This window comes from Coenobita brevimanus, chromosome 33, assembly GCF_032717465.1.
Source record: "Coenobita brevimanus isolate Jiangsu-jjx chromosome 33, ASM3271746v2, whole genome shotgun sequence".
Lineage (NCBI taxonomy): Eukaryota > Metazoa > Arthropoda > Malacostraca > Decapoda > Coenobitidae > Coenobita > Coenobita brevimanus.
The window spans coordinates 18,974,903-18,994,012 of NC_136986.1; positions in this window are offsets into that span (position 1 = coordinate 18,974,903).

Genomic DNA, 19,110 nt, shown 5'->3' on the forward strand with positions numbered 1-19,110 from the left:
CGTAAAATGTAACTGCCAAGTTTCTCCTTGCAGGTGGGACAGGAACCAGCGGTACTGTCAAGCCAGGTAGGAAGCACTACCCTGTTTTCCGTGGCAAACCGAGAATGGTGCTTTACTCATCGAGAAATGTGGTACCATGTCGGTCATCCACTGGCATGACAAGCGGGATGTACTGCAGGTGGTACAAGGTGTTCCTACACCTTTCTGCTATCACTGTTTTGAATACATTCATACTGTTCAGAGAGGTTGTTGGCATAATTGTTGCACCAGTGACACAGTGCTGCTGTAACGCCTGACAGGGTTACTCACGCAGGCTACATCACGTGTCACCGCTGATGAACCTGGGCACCTGCAGGTTAAAAACTGTACAGGTAGTGCCATGTCTGCCTGAACTGTCATTGACGGCAGCAGGTTCACAAGGAAATACTCTACCAGTGCAGTGAGTAAAAGGACATTTCTTGTCACTGGTGTGTGAGAAAGTGTAAATAGTGTATCTAGTGATCTTAAGAATTTATTATAAGGTTTTTAATATAAAAAAGGTATGGGTTTAAGAAAGCATTCTGAGGTTGCACTGCAAGTGAACATTCAGTACAAGTGCAAATATCTATCTATCTATCTTTTGCCAGACGCCTTAATCCCGTACGGGGTGACCACAAACAAATAGCCTCCACGTCGCCCAGTCCCCCGCCATTTCACTGCCCTGCTCCCAACTCACACACCCCTCTCTCATATACCTCTCCAGTCCATCCTTCCATCTCATCCTCGGCCTCCCCCTCCCTCTCTCCCCCTCCACCTCACTCACATACACTCCTCGTCAGTCTCTCACCCTCCATCTTCTCCACATGGCCAAATATGCCTTATGTTAATACAATGCGATATACATGCAAACCGTATTACTTGTGATAGTAAACTAGTATTTTCCTTGTGCTATTCCTATAGAAAACTAAGAAATTACCCTAGCAAGTGATTTTACCACAGAAGAATTTAGAATATAAGGAAAAATACGGGGGTAAGGAAATGATCTCAGGATATGGTGGATGAACTAGCAATACAAGTGCCAGAAATAAAAACATTATTCTCAGGTTACAGTGCAAATGAACTTGCATTACAAGTGCAAATATGTGCTACGGTAATATAGTGTAGTGTAATATTAGTGCAACTAGTTTTTTTGAGGTACTTTTTATTTCTGCACATTCGCAACCTTTCCTTTAATTTTATCTCTGCTGAACGCCACCTCTCTTCCTCTAAACCTCACCTTCTGCTCAGTACTGAGACTCAACTGCCTACGGCGACTTAAAGCAATCCCTTTTCTGTATCCTCCTACTTCATATTCACTTCAAAGCAAAAAGTTGCTGTTGTATATATGTACATAACAACATATTGTGCACCCATGTTCCTGTACTTCAGTCTTTTGAATTCTCTAGTCTCTAGCTTCGGCTATCCTACCATTCTCTGGATATGTATATCTGTCCTGTTTGCTTATCTGCTACTTCTGCTGATGATGAAAAATGCTTTGACAAACTTATTTCTAAGATGGAACATCCTGTCAATTTCTTCTTTCCCCAAAGTGTTCATTCTAGGTGATTCCAGTGTTCACCACCATCTTTGGCTCTACTTTTCTATCACTGATCCACCTGGAGAACAAGGATACATTTTTTTCCATCCTTAATGACCAAGAGCGGATTGTACAGCACCCAACCTGTATCGCTAACAGTCTTATAGAGAATTCCAACATACCTGACCATTCCCTTACAACTAATCCTTCTGCTTATGCTGTTAATGTTTTCTCTCCAATGGGCTCCTTTGATTGGAGTCTTATCACCTGAACTGTCCTATCACCTCAGTAAGGCTTGTGAACCATCCCAGTAAGCCGCGACTTTGGCATTTTGGAGCTGCTGATTGGGAGGACCTCAAATAGTACATATTTTTTTTCTCTGGAATGATTATGTTTCCATGGCCAAGAATCATCTGAGTGTGCCTCACGCATTACAGAGGTTATTCTCTCAGGCATGGAAACATACATTTCTTCCTTTTATCCTGTGACTAATGCACAAAAAAATAAAAACTTTGTTAAGTTGCACGTGTTCAGATGTTGTGCACATCAAGTAGAGGGCCTTCAAAAGGTACCAGAGCCAACCTATCATTGAAGCTCATCACTTTTATGTTTCTGGGTGGAATCGTGTTATGTCCGTCCATCACTGTCCTAGATATCAGTCATACTGACTCAAATTCTTCCAGTACCTTCTGATACTTGCCAAAAAACTTTCTAACAACTTTACTTCATCATCCTTTCCTCCTGTTTTCCACTCTGACGACTCTGTAACTGTTTCATCTACTGAAAAAGCAGGACTCTTTGCTCAGACTTTCCCCTCTAGTTCCACTTAGACGATTCTGCTGCTGTTCCTCTATCACTTCCTCTCTCTTACTTACTCATGTCTGACATTAAAATTCCTTCAGTTGATGTGTTTTCTGCAATCACTGGCGTTAATACTGACAAGGCATATGGGCCTCATGGGGTGCTGATGGGGTCCCTCCAGTTGTCCTCAAACACCCTACCTAGGTAAACTTTGTCACCTTTGTCTGTCAGCTTGTACCTTTCCTTCTTGCTGGAATTTTGCTCTTATGGAAGGGTCATCATTTCCAGCCCTCTAACCATCATCTTATTTTTTTTTAATGCAAGGAAGAAGGAACCAAAGGCAAGGAGCCCGTAAATTGTTCCCTTAAAGGAAGAAAAAAGATAAGCAAACCAAATTCAAGAACTGTTTATTTCGAGATGCCTGGACACACTGCGTTTGAAAGACTGGAGATCATAGACGGTAGAAAATGTAGGCAGAGGGAGACAGTTCCAGAGTTGACCTGTTGCATACATGAAGGACTGGGAGTAATGGTTAACTCTTGAATTAGAGAGGCGGACAGAAAAGGGATGAGAGTTTGTTGCTAGAAGGATGCTGCACCCTAGCCATAGTGGAGGAGGGATACAAGCAGACAGTTCAGACGGCCAGTGAAATAGCGATAGAAAAGAGATGAAGATGCAACGATACGGGGAAGATCCACAGGTTGACGGGAGCTAGTGAGAGGATTGATTGATTGGTTGATTATAATTAAAATCTGGTGATGCTGCTAGTAGGGTCATATGCTGCTGAACAAACAGGTAAAGGACGCTGGAGAGAAAACGTGCTTATTCAAAATGAAGGTAAGTTAATATTAGAAACAGAACGTTGAAAATAAGAAAAGAATAATTTATAAAATACCAGTTACTAACAAAAGTGAAAGGAGGTCTGCCTCCTGGAGAAAACTAAAAACATCAATAAAATCGCTGAAAGCTTCACCAAGCATCGAGGACAGACATTAGACGCCATCTGCTCCCTTATGCCTACTAAGGAATCTCTGACGTAGGTCTGTAAGACTTGGACACTCGACCAGCAAGTGATGGACAGTAAGGGGAACAAGGCAATCGTCACAGTACAGTTGACTCCCACCACTCATCAAGAACCCATGCGTAAGCCAAGAGTGCCCAATGTGAAGCCTGGTAACAGCCACGTCCTATCGCCAAGGCACGGAAGGGAGAGCATTCGGCACAGCCACTCTCTGAAAAATATCTTTTAGCTAGTTATGAGCAACACCATCCCACTGTCTCTGCCAGCACATACGAATCGCATACTGCAGTTAAGGTGTCACATTGGATGTGGGAACTGGGTAATCAGTAGGTGGTCGTCAGCAAGCAGCAGCCATAGCTAAAGTATCTGCCCTTTCATCGTCCACCACACCTGTTGGAACTTCGCAGCCACCATTTATATATATGTAACTCTTTAGTCGTAATAGGTAAGTCTTGAGCTTTGGTTATTTTGGTAATTGAGGAGCATGAGGAGTTAAAGATGAATACAGGGAGTTGATCTTGATTAATTATCTTCAAAAAAAGTCTAAGTTGAGCAGCGTATGTATTACACAGGGACTTAATTTACTAACTAAGTCTAATCGGACCCCTCTTCTTATTTGATCTCTCCACTACCTGCCGGTTCTATGGCTTGCTCCTTTCTGAGCTCTGATTCCTACATTCTCGTTTAGCAGGGGTCGTGTCACGTGTGCTATACTGTCGTGGAAACTTCTAGAAAACTGTATGTCTGTGTGTATGTACTGCTTCTGGTGCACGACCAAATTTCTTCATTTTAAGAGTTGCAAGCTAATTTCCTTTTGCTTGATTCGCGCTGATACACTACGTATCTCACACCCTGGTTTGGTGCTTCTATCTGTCTCTCTATCTATCTCTCTATCTATGAGTTGTATTATTATAATATGGAGTACTGACATTGCTCGGTCACGTGAACTGGCGGTCCTCCTACAGCAATCATCATTGACATATGATAATCTATTAACATATAACATTGATTATAATATTGTATAGATATAATATTCATGTTAATATTGCAATGATTCAGTAATATTACATTTTGAACAAGTTGTATGCTGTATATAATTGAACAAATGCAATATGGTTAAATTGGTCATTGTATGACATTTTGTAAGATGTGTATGTATAACACATACGCATATAATTGTGCAGTGGTAATACTGCTTGGTCAATACATTACATATTGAGTTATCCCTTTAGTAATGTCTAATATTTCACCAAACTTGTGTGATGATTCTGGTAATGCAGAATTGTAGTAACATTGTATGAATTGTTACACAGTAATTGTAGTGTACATAATTGTACTGTAATTGTTATATATCGTTTGTAGTTACATAACTGTAACAACTGTAAAATAATTGAATTAACATTGTAATAATATTGTAATAACATTGTAGTAGTACAGAATTGTGCTAACATTGTATGAAATGTTACACAATAATTGTATTGTACATAATTGTATTGTAATTGTTACATATCGTTTGCAGTTACATAATTGTAACAACTGTAACATAATGCAATAGTTTGTCGTTACATAACTGCAGTAACTGCAGTAATATTGTAGTAACTACAGTAATTTGTAATACATAACTGTAACATTGTATGAATTGTACATAATTGTATTGTTACTAATAATTGTATTATACATAATTGTTACAAATCGTTTGTAGTTACATAATTGCAGTAACTGCAGCAATATTGTAGTAACTGCAGTCCCGACATAGCTACTCAGGTCATGCTGCGGTCGATGATAGTGATGATGTGTCTTGCCACTGGCTCGTGGAGAACAACAATTTGCTTTTTGTTTCTCTGTAGAAGGAGTTTATGTGATATTTTGGCATTTGTAGTAACACACCTATTTTCATTTGTTTGTTATACGATCTTACCGTATTATATATATATATATATATACTGATTTTCTATAGTTTGTTTTTCCTCGTTTATCTACGCTTTTAAGTTGTTGTCCAAGGTTGCATAATTCCTTGTTAATTCCCTTGGGACCCTTTTTTAAGGTTAGTTTATATTGCACAGATATTACTGAAAATGATATAATATAGCCCCATATTTTATTTTATATAAAAAATATATATACACTATATACAGTATTAACTATATACACTGACTTGTTGTTCACTTGTACCTATCGTGAGCAATATATGTGTCAGCACTGTGTGGAAATCTTTGTCTTCACTATTGTGTGGAAGATGTTCATTCTTGCTAACGTCATTTGTGTTGGCCATTTTTTTTCTGGTTCTCCTTGTAACTTAATTTGTCTATTTCCACTAGGTAGCTTTAACTGATAAATGTTTAATACAGTTCTTTTAATTGCTCACTGAGTAACTGTGATAGTATATTTTTTTAATTACTTTGTAGATGTAATAATGTATAGCTGTATGTATGAAGCACTTAATTTATGTAGGTATAAATGGTAACACTCGTTGGTAGTAAATAAATGAATATATACAGTGTAGAATATTTATTGTTGGTGCAAGTATTTAGTGACTGAATTATGCAGATAACTGAAGTAGGTATGTGTATGTAAGATGTAACTATACAGCACGTTTTATGTGTTTGTGCAGAAGTTTTTCGTCTGTCACTGTGTAGTGTATAAATGAAGTAACTATGTAACTCATTAGTTTTTACCGTGGTGGGAATGGTGTGAGTGGTGGTGTCACACACGAGTTGATTGACGCAGCATCGTCTCAGCAAACACGCATGGTGACGTCGACTTCTCACACTGGGAGCTGTGGTGAGTAAATGAGTAGCGACGAGTAGCTTGAGTGAAGATGAGTAAGATAAGTTGTGAATATGGGGTTAGTATTTCTTGTCGTTTTGACCTCGCACTCCTGTGTCAGTGGTGGAGGTTGGTGGAGGTAGGGGGCAGAGAGAAGGGCGGTGGTCTGGTGGTTGTTGCTGTGTCTGTGCTTTTCGTTTACTTGTTTTGTTTTTTATTCTTGTTGCTGCTGCTTGAAGTTGCTTGAAGAAGATTATAGAGTTGTCTCGTAGACTTGTTATTTGTAGTTAATCGTAGAGCTTCTTGATCCCCACTCGTAACTTGTCGTTGCTACTGTATGCTCATAGGCTCGTAGGCTCGTTGACTCGTAAACTCATAGACTCGTTCTTCTTATTGTATACTCACTTGTGGTTACTTGATCGTATAATTGTAATAATGTAGAATCAGCTGTAGAACTGGAGCTGATCTTGGTTACAGTTTCGCCTGCTTTAGTAGAGATGATGGTTCGTAGACGTAGAGTTGATCGTTACTGCCACCATTTATTGTTGGAACTTTGTAGCCACCATTTATATATATGTAACTCTTTAGTCATAATAGGTAAGTCCTGAGTTTTGGTTAAAGTTATTTGGTAATTGAAGAGCAGGAGGAGTTAAAGATGAATACAGGGAGTTGATATTGATTTATTATCTTCAAAAAAAATCTAAGTTGAGCAACATATGTTTTACATAGGGACTTAATTTACTAAGTCTAGTCGGACCCCTCTTCTTATTTGATCTCTCCACTACCTGCCTGTTCTATGGCTTGCTCCTTTCTGAGCTCTGATTCCTACATTCCCGTTTAGCAGGGGTCGTGTCACGTGTGCTATACTGTCGTGGAAACTTCTAGAAAACTGTATGTCTGTGTGTATGTACTGCTTGCGGTGCACAACCAACATTTCTTCACTTTAAGAGTTGCAAGCTAATTTCCTTTTGCTTGATTCTCGCTGATGCACTACCTATCTCACACCATGGCTTGGTGCTTCTATCTATCTATCTATCTATCTGTGAGTTGTATTATTATAATATGGAGTCCTGACACACCAACATGCGCGGGAACCCACCAGAAATCCACATGACGCTAGTAAGAGAAGGTGAGTTGATGAGACGAAAAAGCTTTTGAATCCACCTTGTTGAAAACAGCTGTATGTTGGGAACCTCTTCACACATGAGAATTGTACTTTACACAGGGGTGAATAAACTCGTGTATAAGGTCAACAACTGTGCAGTGATAAAGAGGGCACAGAATCGGCTTAGCACACCTAATCTCTTGGAAGCAGATCTTACGAGAGAGGTAATATATTCTTTCCATGATAAATCTCGAGACAGTGAAACAGCAAGTATGTTTAACCCGCGGCGTCCCGGGGACGTACTTCCACGTCCTCACGTTTTGTCACAGCTAATCCTGGGGACGTACTTCAACGTCCTGCAATTGCAAGCTTCATAATTTCCACAATTTTCAAAATTCGCGCGACATTTTCGTTTCGCCCGGGTACCCAGGCCTCCCCTACCTGCCGCCAGGCGGGCAGCGTCCTAGACCTCGCGTGACCCGCGCTCGCCCTTGTCTCGGTCACTCACCTGCTAGCAGTGACCCAGGTCAGACATGGCGCGGAAAGGTCTCTCAGACGAGGAAATCGCATCCGTCCTGGAAGCCTTCACTGGAGACAGTGATTCTCCACTCGATGATGATGTGGTGGATCGCGATTACGTCCAGCCAGAGGAAGAAATAAGTAGCAGTGATGAGGAGGTCCCTTTGCCCTGAAAAACGCGGTATGTGACATACCGTAAGGCAAGGGAAGGCCAGCCTGCTCCCCAACCACGTGCACAGCTATCTCTCCATCCCAAATCTGATGAGGACGAGGATGAGGACGATGAGGATGACGGAGGCCTAGGACGTGATATCGCGCGTGGTTGGGAAAAGAGAAAATATCACCACGAGGATCAGAAGGTGGGGCGAGACGACACATAAGGTATGGTGAAAGTACTTTGTCTGGGGAAGTGGCAAGTGGTGTGGTGGGATTGCTGGGAGAAAGGGAAAGTGTTGTGGCGGCAGCGCGGGGTGAAAGTGAGAGTGGTGTGGGGGTAGTGCGGGGTGAAGGGGCATGTGGTGTGAGGTAGGCAGCACGAGCACGTGGTGCTCGTAGGCCTAGGGGAGAGGAGGTTGAGTCACTCCCCAGCACTTCTTTTGCCCCTGAATATTCCCAAACTTCCTCCCCACAGCCCCAGGATGTGGGGAAAGGAAAGAAAGGGAAGGGAAAGGGTAAAGGAAAAGGGAGAGGGAAGAGAAGTGCAAGTGATGAGAGGCGCCGCTCTCCACCTCCCCAACCTCCCCCACCACCCTCACCTCCCCACCCTGACGAAGGGGACGATGGTGATGTGGCTGGAGACGGTGGTGTCACGTGAAACTGGGAAGATGGGAGTAATTTTACTCCCATCATTCACCCTTTCACTGAGGAGTGGCGGTCAGGTTGCACGGCTCCAGGTGTAAATGCAGGTTCGTCACGGTTGGATTTTTTCAACTTGTTCTTTGGTGAGACGTTTGTTGGGCGCATAGTTGAACAAACTAATATTTTTTCACAATCACAGCACCGTGAAAGTGAACGTTTGGGAACCACGAGCAGGCATTCCGAACAGCATGACTATCCCGTGACTATTTCAGAGATGTTCCTATTTTTGGCCCTGGTTATCTTGATGGCTATGGTAAGGAAAAACCAAATTCCTGCCTACTGGACAACTGACCCAATCATCCTCACACCTTTCTTTGGAAAGGTGATGGGTCGTAACCGATTTCAGTATATTCTCGGTCGCCTCCACTTTTTTGATGCAGATGATCCAGCCAATGCAAATAACACCGATAAAATGAGGAGAATTAGGCTGGTATTTGATCATTTACGGGAAATGTTCCACTCCTCATTTTATCCCTACAGAGACCTCGTCATAGACGAGAGTCTTGTGTTGTGGAGAGGCAATATTTCCTTTAGGCAGTACATACCCAGCAAGAGACACCGTTTCGGGTTCAAGATCTTTGTTATGTGTGACTGTAAGACTGGTTATGTGCAAGACATAGTCTTGTACACGGGCGCACGGACAGATAAAATAGAAGATCAGAGTATAGGACTCTCTGGGTCCATGGTGGAGACAATGATAGAAGAGTACCTTCATCGTGGTCATGTGTTGTACCTGGACAACTGGTACACTAGCCCTCTTCTCGCTAGGTTCCTCCACCAACACGACACCGGAGTCTGTGGTACAGTCAAGAGAAACCATCGCCATATGGTCAAGATAGGGAGGAAACTTGACAAGAATGAGGTGTTTTTTTTCCAGGCCAATAACATCCTTGCAACCCTGTGGAACCACAACAGGGAAGTTTGCCTCCTATCAACTGTTCACAGCCCCCTGATGCACCGCACAGACTCCGTGGATCACCGCAGCGAGAGGAGACGCAACGTATGGAAACCAGAGTCTGTACTTGCCTATAATCTGAACATGAGGCGAGTTGATCAGTCAGACTCGATGATTTCAAGTGTTGACTGTGCCAGGACCACGATGAAGTGGTACAAGAAACTCTTTTTCCACTTGCTCGACATCACGGTCCTGAACGCCCACTACCTGCACGCAATGACCACCGGAGTATCTGGGACCTTTGAGGGGTTTGTGAGGGAGCTGGCACGTGAAATAATCGCCAAGCATGCCCAGGACAGACCCACACACCGCACCCACACCCCCCGGGCTGCTCAGACTCCCCTACGTCTTGCAGGACGCCACTGTCCCAGCGCAATCCCTTCCGAACCAAACCGTCGTAAACCCCAGCATCGCTGCCATGTATGTAGGCACTCGACAGTCAGACCATCCACTCAGAGAAAAGACACAAGATACGAGTGTGTCGAGTGCAATGTTGCGTTGTGCCTTCAGCCTTGTTTCAAGGAGTATCATAATTTCCTACACTACTGAAACTGTGTGGGAAGGCGAAATGATGCTCATGATAATGGTAAGGCCAGTCAGTAGGTGCTAAGTCAAATATAAAGTTGAAACGGGTGTTATTTTTTCAGAAAAGTAATGTATAAGATGAGAATTAGTGTAAGTGGAAAGAATTGTTATCAAAACTACACCCACTGTGTAAATCTGGTCAGTAAATATGTGATAGCAAGGAAATAAAGTGGAAACGGGTGTAATGTTAGCATGAATAAAACGTATAAGTTGAACATTAGTGTAAGTTGTCATAATTGATGTCACGAGTACACCCACATTCTGGTCAGTAAGTATGTGATAGGAATTATATACAGTGGAAGATGTTGTAATGTTAGTAGTAAGGTATTTTATAAGTTGAATACTACTGTAGTGTAAGATGAAACAAATGATATCGCGATAACACTCCCTGTGTAAGTACGCGCAAATATGACACTCAGTTCCATCGTAAGTTCAGAAATGATGTGATATCAATTATATCAAGTGTTAACATGTGCAATGTTAGTGGAGAATTATTATATAAGTACAAAAATAGGTTGTAAGTTGAAATAATTGTCATAGTGACTTCACCGTGTGTGTTATTATGCGCTATTATTACGCTATATATTTACGAAAGACCTGAAATAATCTCAAAACAGTTCTATAAAGTTGAAAAGTGTATAATAATATTAGAAAAGTATTATGTAAGTAGAATAAGCACAATACGAGTTGAAACAACAGTCACAGCGAGTTCACTCACTACGTAAATAAGCGCTAACATTATGCTAAATGTTATCAAAAGGCCTGTGAATACGTAAAAAGAGTTCAATAAAATGTAAAATGATATAATGTTATTGTAGAAGTATTATGTAAGTAAAAAAAATTATATGTATCATGATTTTAGAATGTTAGCGATTCATCGTGACCAAGTTGGCCAATTTTGCTCGTTTCGGATGATGGTACAATGCTTATTTCTGCTCTATTTTTGTATAAAATCCAATATACTCTTTTATCACATGTTTTTATGTTTGTAATAAATTCATTTCTACTTACTTTCATTGGTTTCCCAGACTTATAATACCATAGAAAACGTTTGAGGCTCAGACCGCCTAGGGAGAACACGGGGCCAGGTGGGACCAAGGCATACCTGGTTAAGCTAATTAGGGACCCCGGGGACCAATTTCTTTGCCACCGACCATTGTTTCTGACCAAAAGTGAAAGTTTAAGCAAAAAAAAAAAAAGGTCGAAAAATGGTCGGGATTGGGGGGTACCAGTGGTCGAAAAGTGGTCGGGACGGGGCGGGTTAAAGATGATACAGGATTAAGCTTGCTATTGTTGAAATTTAGAGGGTACTCCTGTGGAAGATTTTGCCAGGTTGATAGATGTAAGAACTGAGCAAGCCTTTGATGTATTAAAAACAACAAGATTACTTTTATCCCCATCGGAGATGTGAGCCAAGTCAGACATTAGGTGTGTCATAGCCTCATCCCTTGTTTATTGAACTGCTGAGATGGAGGCTGTGGGAAGTAAATAGAAAGGTGAAAGGTTGAGTCATAATCATATGAGTGGATAGGGTTAGATGTACACCTTAAAAGGTCACTGATGAACAGAGAGAAAAAAAAAAAGAGTTGGTGATAGGACAAAGCCCTGAGGAACATTATTATTGATAGCTCTAGGAGAAGAACGGTGGCCTTTTACAGCAGCAGCAATAGAACGACCAGAAAAGAAGCTAGAGATACAGGCAAAGGTAGAAGAACAGAAACCGTAAGTGGGCAGTTTGGAAATTCAAGATTTATGCCCAGACTCGATCGAAAGCCTTCGAGACGTCATGTGCATTGTCAAAGCTTTCGCCAAAGTTCCGAAAGGAGGATGACCAGGAGTCTGAAAGGTAGGTGAGAAGATTGTCAATGGAGCATCCCTGGTGGAACTCGTACTGACGATTGGAAAGAAGGTTGTGGCAGGAAAGATGATTTAGAAATTTTTGGTTAATAATACTCAAAAACTTTTGAAATACATGCTGTTAAAGCAATATCACTAACATCCTGTATTTGTAAAGTGTTTGAAACTATTCTGTAATAAGAAAAAATAAAGCACCTCTCCTATTATAACCTTCTCTGAGTGTCATTAGGGGCTCAAGCAGAGGTGCTCCACTGGCTATCTTTTCACCTTTAAGACTCCTGGTCATCCTCCTTTCGAGACTTCGGTGAAATCTTTGCCATTGCACTTGACATTTCAAAGGCTTTCGATCGAGTCTGGCATAAATCTTACATTTACGGCCCTCTAACAGTTTCAGTCCTATCTGTGCCTTTATCTCTCGTCGTTCTATAGCTGCTGTTGTAGACTACCACTGTTCTTCTCCTCGGGCTATCAATAATGGTGTTCCTTAGCCCCTAAACCAGGGGGTTGTTTTTGCCTGACTTGCGTGTCTCGTGGGCATATTCGTGCTCCGACAGACTCTCTAAAAATATTTGCCAAAAATCAGTTATTAGTCCTAGAATATTATAATTAAATATGCTTATGGCACATACCTTCAGCTTTCTCCTGGGATGTTTGTTGAGCCTTCATCGAGTACCGTAGGACTTGTGGAGACCTCTGAAGTTTTGTAACGAAGTCTCCACTTTACACTTCCCGACAACCCGTAATATGATTACCACAGCCTGATAATATCACTAGAAACACTATTCTATGATTCTCAAAAAGTTTTGAATCTATACTCCCCCCAAAAAAAACACTGTGAAAGCAATGAAAATTACGAGGGCGTATGACCTTCCCACTTGACATCGTTCGTCGCTGGTGTTCTGTCATTTATTATTCATAAAAACACTCACACTTTATATTTTATTACTATATACTACTTATATATATGTACAGTCTTTATCCATAAGTTTCCTTCAGTAATAGTAGTTTATTGTCACTGTAGGGATTCAATTTCTCTTTCAGTAAAATACGTAGCATTCACTTTCTCGTCCTGTATACTAACGTTGAGAGTGAATCTGTCACTTTCATTTTCACTTTCATAACTCATAGTAGTCATACATGCTAGAGTGAAACTTTCACTTTCATTACTCCCAGTATATATACTCGTATTCTTATATTACTACTCATTTACATTTCTATTTACATTCTCTATCTTATTTACATTATTTACATTTCTATTTTATTTACATTGTGTTATGCAGTCACTTGCAGTAACTTATAAAACTATTTTCCACTGTTCACTTTTATTTTCATTCATTGCTTTCACTTGGTGTTTACACATTATTTACACATTATTTACATTTCCACTTGCACTGTTTTACTCACCAGATAGATCGTAGTCACTGTCTATCATTTTCATTGACAAATTAGCCAGTTCACGTTCCACAGTTACTTACCCCTTTACCTCTTTCCACACGAGGTTTAGTAGGGGGTAGAGGTCACAGGGCCCTTTGCATGGGGCTAATAAGCGGCGTAATTGGGCAGGCGCGAATCCGACGTGCTTTCACCTTGAAAGACGACAGTAAACTGAATACAGTGTGGTGGCCTGCCTGCCTCGGGGAAGTGCAATGCTGCAAGTGCAATGCTGCCAATGTCAGTGGGGTGAAAGCTGCTAATATATATGCTATGAAATGACTGGCAGGAAATCTAGACAATACATAATAAATTAGGTAGTTCCAGGTGATGTAAATATCACTTAGGCTTCGCCCTTCCTTTCTTATATGTATTTTTATTACGAAAATAGATTATACAGAATATTTCAAGTGGAAATAAACAGCGAAAATTAGCGAACGAGTGCACGTGAGGTGTTGTCATGTGAGGTGTTGTCATGTTGCCAATTCAAGGTGTATGGCACTATCACTTACCTTATTTCTTTCTTGTATATATTATTTGTTATAAGAATAGGGCATAAGGCATATTTCAATGGATGAGATCAGTGGAAAATTCCAGAGAAGATTTACTTGGCGTAGCATGGCCGGGCAGGTGAGAGAAGAGGGTAATGGAGGGGAGGTAGGGAAGGGAGTCAAGAACGGGGAGAAATGGCTAAATTGTCAACAATGGATGGGAGTACAGATGAGATTAGGAGTGCTGACTAGTGTTGGACATTGGCAGTACTGATAGATGATACAAGCCACCATTTGAAAGCCTGGGCAAATTCAAAATAACACAGAATCACAAAAGTGACGCCCCGCGGTATGATCCCTTGCTCCCAAGCATCATGAAAGTGATGCCCCGCGGTTAAGAGGTTAGGGCACTGGCCTGTCAATAACTCTTTTCCTTCTATTCATCAATTACCTACTAAGAGGTTGTGTCAAATTCTGATCAAAATTAATATCGCAAATATTTCACAAGTACTAGTGTCCAAATAGTGCATTTTGGTGTGTTGACCTCAAATAATGCAAAAACTAACATAGATTATTTCTACCTATATATACTTCAAGTTAAAACAGGGGCGAGATATATGGTTTTTATGCACTAGTTTCATGCCCCCACTTGGACTGTTACAATGCTTAATAAAGTTCTCCAATGAATTAGACTTTATTTTCAAAACTTATAACATTCTATATTAACTATATAATACTATTTTAGCTATTTATGCCTTTCAAACATCAAGTACACGTGTCACAACTGTCACATTTAAAGCAAAACCGTATAACATAAAAAAAATCTGTAAGGTTTAAACTGACTCCAGTTCTTACAAATGCCAATCATGTTCTTCACTAAGCTAAATTTTAATTTCAAATCTTATAAAGGGCTTAATCCACATGAATAATTGCTATATAATATTAAACTTTTGAGCACAAAATAAATACACATCTAGAAACATTTATCAAACAAACTCTGTGTTATGGCCTACTATCAGTAGCCTATTCATCAAAGTTCAAGTTCTTAGTTAAGTCAGTATTTGAATTTAATGAGAGCTGCCAGATTAGCCTTGCTCTTGTTCACTGGTATCATTTCGCTACTGATCATCTGGCCTCTGATATACATCTCTTTCGTATCTTAGAGAAGACATGCTGGACTACTTCAGTTGTCATTTTTACACATCTTTCGACTAAGTGTGTGATGGCCAGACTGGAACTTCCATGAGTTTCTCCAGAAACTCTGAGTGCTGCAGTGGTAAGCCTTCCTCTCAAAGGTGGCTCAGTTATATGAGTGTTCCAGTCAATGAGCTCAACAAGTTTGGTGGCATCAGGATTAATGTTGGGCGTCTTTCTAAGTCTGACACTGCAGTCTCCAACTTGTGTTTCCATATATTCTTCACCTCTAATTGCACATATTCTTTCAACTGCCTTCCTCCGTTCTTGTGTTTCATCACTGCACAACATAGCCTGAGGTACAGTTTTACAGTGCACATACCAGTCAGAACCCTTTTTCTTGGCATCACTATGTCTACCACTTGCTTCTTCTGACTCCTCAGAAGTTGTAGTTGATATAACACATGCCTCGGACCATCCACCCAACTAGGATTTGACTTAATATTAAACCAGTTAGGTATGTAGACCCCACAGTGAATTCCACTATCATTCTCAGTTTTTTTTTTTTAGGCTTGCTTCTTTCAAACCATTTTGGGTATCTTCAGTCTGCAAAATCTCAAAGCTGTGGTAAGCCACCTGCTGTGAGACACTGCTCCAATCGCCAGGAAAGCAAGATCCTTGGGGAGATTTCCTAATCTGATGGCAGTGACAATCCTGTTGCCATATGAATGATCGGTGCTGAGGTCTACGATGACCTCTTGACTGAGGTTGGGCAACGGAGGTCCTACAGTTATCCTGGTGACTTTAGGAATGATTTCCAACTCCGTGGCAGTGTTTAACATAGATCGTAGAATCCCAGACCACCTATTGTTGCTCAGGGTCTAGCATCAAGGGCTGTCACCAGATGTCTTAGGCTCAGCTTATCTGTATGCTTATCACAAACAATGCAAACCAACCTTTTACCCAGGTTTACCTCCACTGCATGACCAGAGCAGATCTCTTGCTGTTGATAGTTCAGCTGGGGTAGAACTTTTCCACATCCCACCAAAAGACTGAGATGACAGGTTGACTTTGCATGGGTTTTAACTGTTCTCTGACTCATTTTCAGAACACCAACTGATGTGAAACAGTTTGTAACTCATGCGAGTATGTCTCTGCCACCAGCCCAGAGTCCTAGTTAAATGCATTGGAATCAGAGGAGTAGACTGTAGCACCAGTCGAGCAGGGCAGTACTCCCGAGGTGGATGGAAAGCTGATGACAGGGAGTGCTGGAACTCCCGTTTCATCAGCCCTCAGGACTAGTTCCTGACCATCCCCCTTTGCTGAACTTTTTCAGTGTCTCAGTTAAACAGAGAGTAGGCCAGCATGCTCTCCAACACAAATTTCTCTATCTACACCAAACTACATGCACAGTACACACTACACTTCCTTTTCCAAAAAAAAAAAAAAAAAATCATGGCGTCTTATCACCCAGGCTCGGAGTCCAGAGGGGGGGGGACCATAAATGCCCCCACCTTCTGCCTCTCTCCTTGTGACGACTCGAGGTGCCTGGAACCACTGTCTGACTCTCTTCTTCATTTCTGCAACATTCACGGCCATTCCTCTAACTTTCGCTCTGTTGAGCACCACCTCTCCTTCTCTAAACCTCACCTTCTTTTTCTGAGACTCAGCTGTCTGAGGCAACTGATAGCAAATCCTTTTCTGTATCCTCCTACTTTCTCTATACTCATTTCAAAGCCAAAGGTGGCTGTTGTGTATATATATATGCAATGACTTATCTTGCTCTCATGTTCCTGAACTCGATTCTTCTGAATTCTTTACACTCTGGCTTCGGCTTTCCTGTCATTCTCTAACTAAATATATCTGTGCTGTTTACGTATCCCCTAATTCTACTGACTATCAAAAATTCTTCTACTATCTTACTTCCACAATGGAACACATTCTATCCATTTCTCCTTTCTCTGAAATCTCCATTCTAGGAGATTTCAATGTTCACCATCACCTTTGGTTCTCCTCTCCTTTTACTGATCCACCTGGTGAACAAGCCTACATATTTTCCATCCTTAATGACCTACAGCACCCTACCCGTATCCCAGACCGCCTTGGAGAGAGCTCCATCATACTTGACCTCTTCCTTACAACTAATCCTTCTGCTTACACTGTTAATCTTTTGTCTCCGTTGGGCTCCTCCGATCACAACCCTATCACCTTTACCTGTCTTATCACTCTGGTACGGCCTGTGGACCCTCCGGGGAAACATCGTCTGTGGCATTTTGGAGCCGCAGATTGGGAGGCCCTCAGGCAGTACTTCTTTGATTTTCTCTGGAATGATTATTGCTTCCATGGCCGGGACCCATCTGAGTGTGCCTTGCACATTACGGAGGTTATTCTCTCTGGCATCGAAGCATACATTCCTTTCTCATATCCTTTGACTAATGCAAGAAAGCCTTGGTTTAATCAAGCTTGTTCTAATGCTGTCCACAACAAGGAAAGGGCCTACAAAAGGTACCAGAGCCAACTCACCCCTGAATCACATCATCTTTACGTTTCTGCCCGGAATCATGCTAAATCTGGTCTTTGCTCTGCTAAAAATAATTTCATCCGAACTAAATGCTCTCAACTCTCCAACTCAAATTCTTCCCTCTCCTTCTGGCACCTTGCCAAAAACCTTTCTAACCACTTTACCTCATCATCCTCCCCTCCTCTTTTCTACTCTGATGGTTCTGTAGCTATTTCTTCTACTGATAAAGTAGATCTCTTTGCACAGACGTTCTCCTCCAATTCCACCTTAGACAATTTAGGTGCTGTTCCTTATCACTTCCCGCCTCTGACTTCCTCATGGCTGACATTAAAATGTCTTCAGCTGATGTATTTTCTGCCATCACTGGCCTCATAACTAACAAGGCATATGGGCCTGATGGAGTCCCTCCTGTTGTTCTCAAGAACTGTGCTTCTGTGCTTACACCCTGCCTAGGCAAACTCCTTCACCTTTGTCTGTCAACTTGTACCTTTCCTTCTTGCTGGAAGTTTCCTCTCATTCAGCCAGTCCCAAAGAAGGGTGACCACTCCCAACTCTCCATCTATCGTCCAATTGCTTTAACGTCCTGTATCTCAAAAAATTTGAGTCAATTCTCAATAGAAAAATTTTAAGGCATCTTTCCTATCACAACCTTCTTTCTGATCATCAGTACGGGTTCCATCAGGGACGCGCGACTGGCGATCTTCTCAGGTACCTTTCAGACTCCTGGTCATCCTCCTTTCGGGACTTTGACGAAAGTTTTGCCATTGCACTTGACATCTCAAAGGCTTTCGATCGAGTCTGGCATAAATATTTAATTTCCAAACTGCCCTCTTACGGTTTCTATCCTTCTATCTGTGCCTTCATCTCTAGCCTCCTTTCTGGTCGTTCTATAGCCACAGTTGTAGACGGCCATTGTTCTTCTCCTAGATCTATCAACAGTGGTGTTCCTCAGGGCTCTGTCCTATCACCAACTCTCTTCCTTTTTTTCAGCAATGACCTTCCTATCACCAACTCACTTCCTTTTATTCAGCAATGACCTTCTAAGCTGTACATCTAACCCTATTCACTCATACGCTGATGACTCCACCCTTCACCTTTCCATTCGGTACCCACAACGCCCATCTCAGCAGTTACTTCAGCAAACAAGGGATAAGGCTATGGCACACCTAATGTCTGACTTGGCTCGTATCTCTGACTGGGGTAACAATAATTTTGTCGTTTTTAATACATCTGAGACTCAGTTCTTACACCTATCAACCCGTCAAAATCTTCCACAGGTATACCCACAAATGTTTAATAAAATTCAGCTTAATCCTGCATCATCCTTGAACATGCTTGGGGTTTCATTTACTCAGGACTTATCTTGGAAAGATCATGTTACATCTCTTGTAAAATCTGCTTCCAAAAGATTGCATGTGCTAAGCCGACTCCGTTCTTTCTTTACCCCTGCACAATTGTTGACTCTATACAGGGGTTTTATCCGCCCCTGTGTGGAGTACAACTCTCATGTG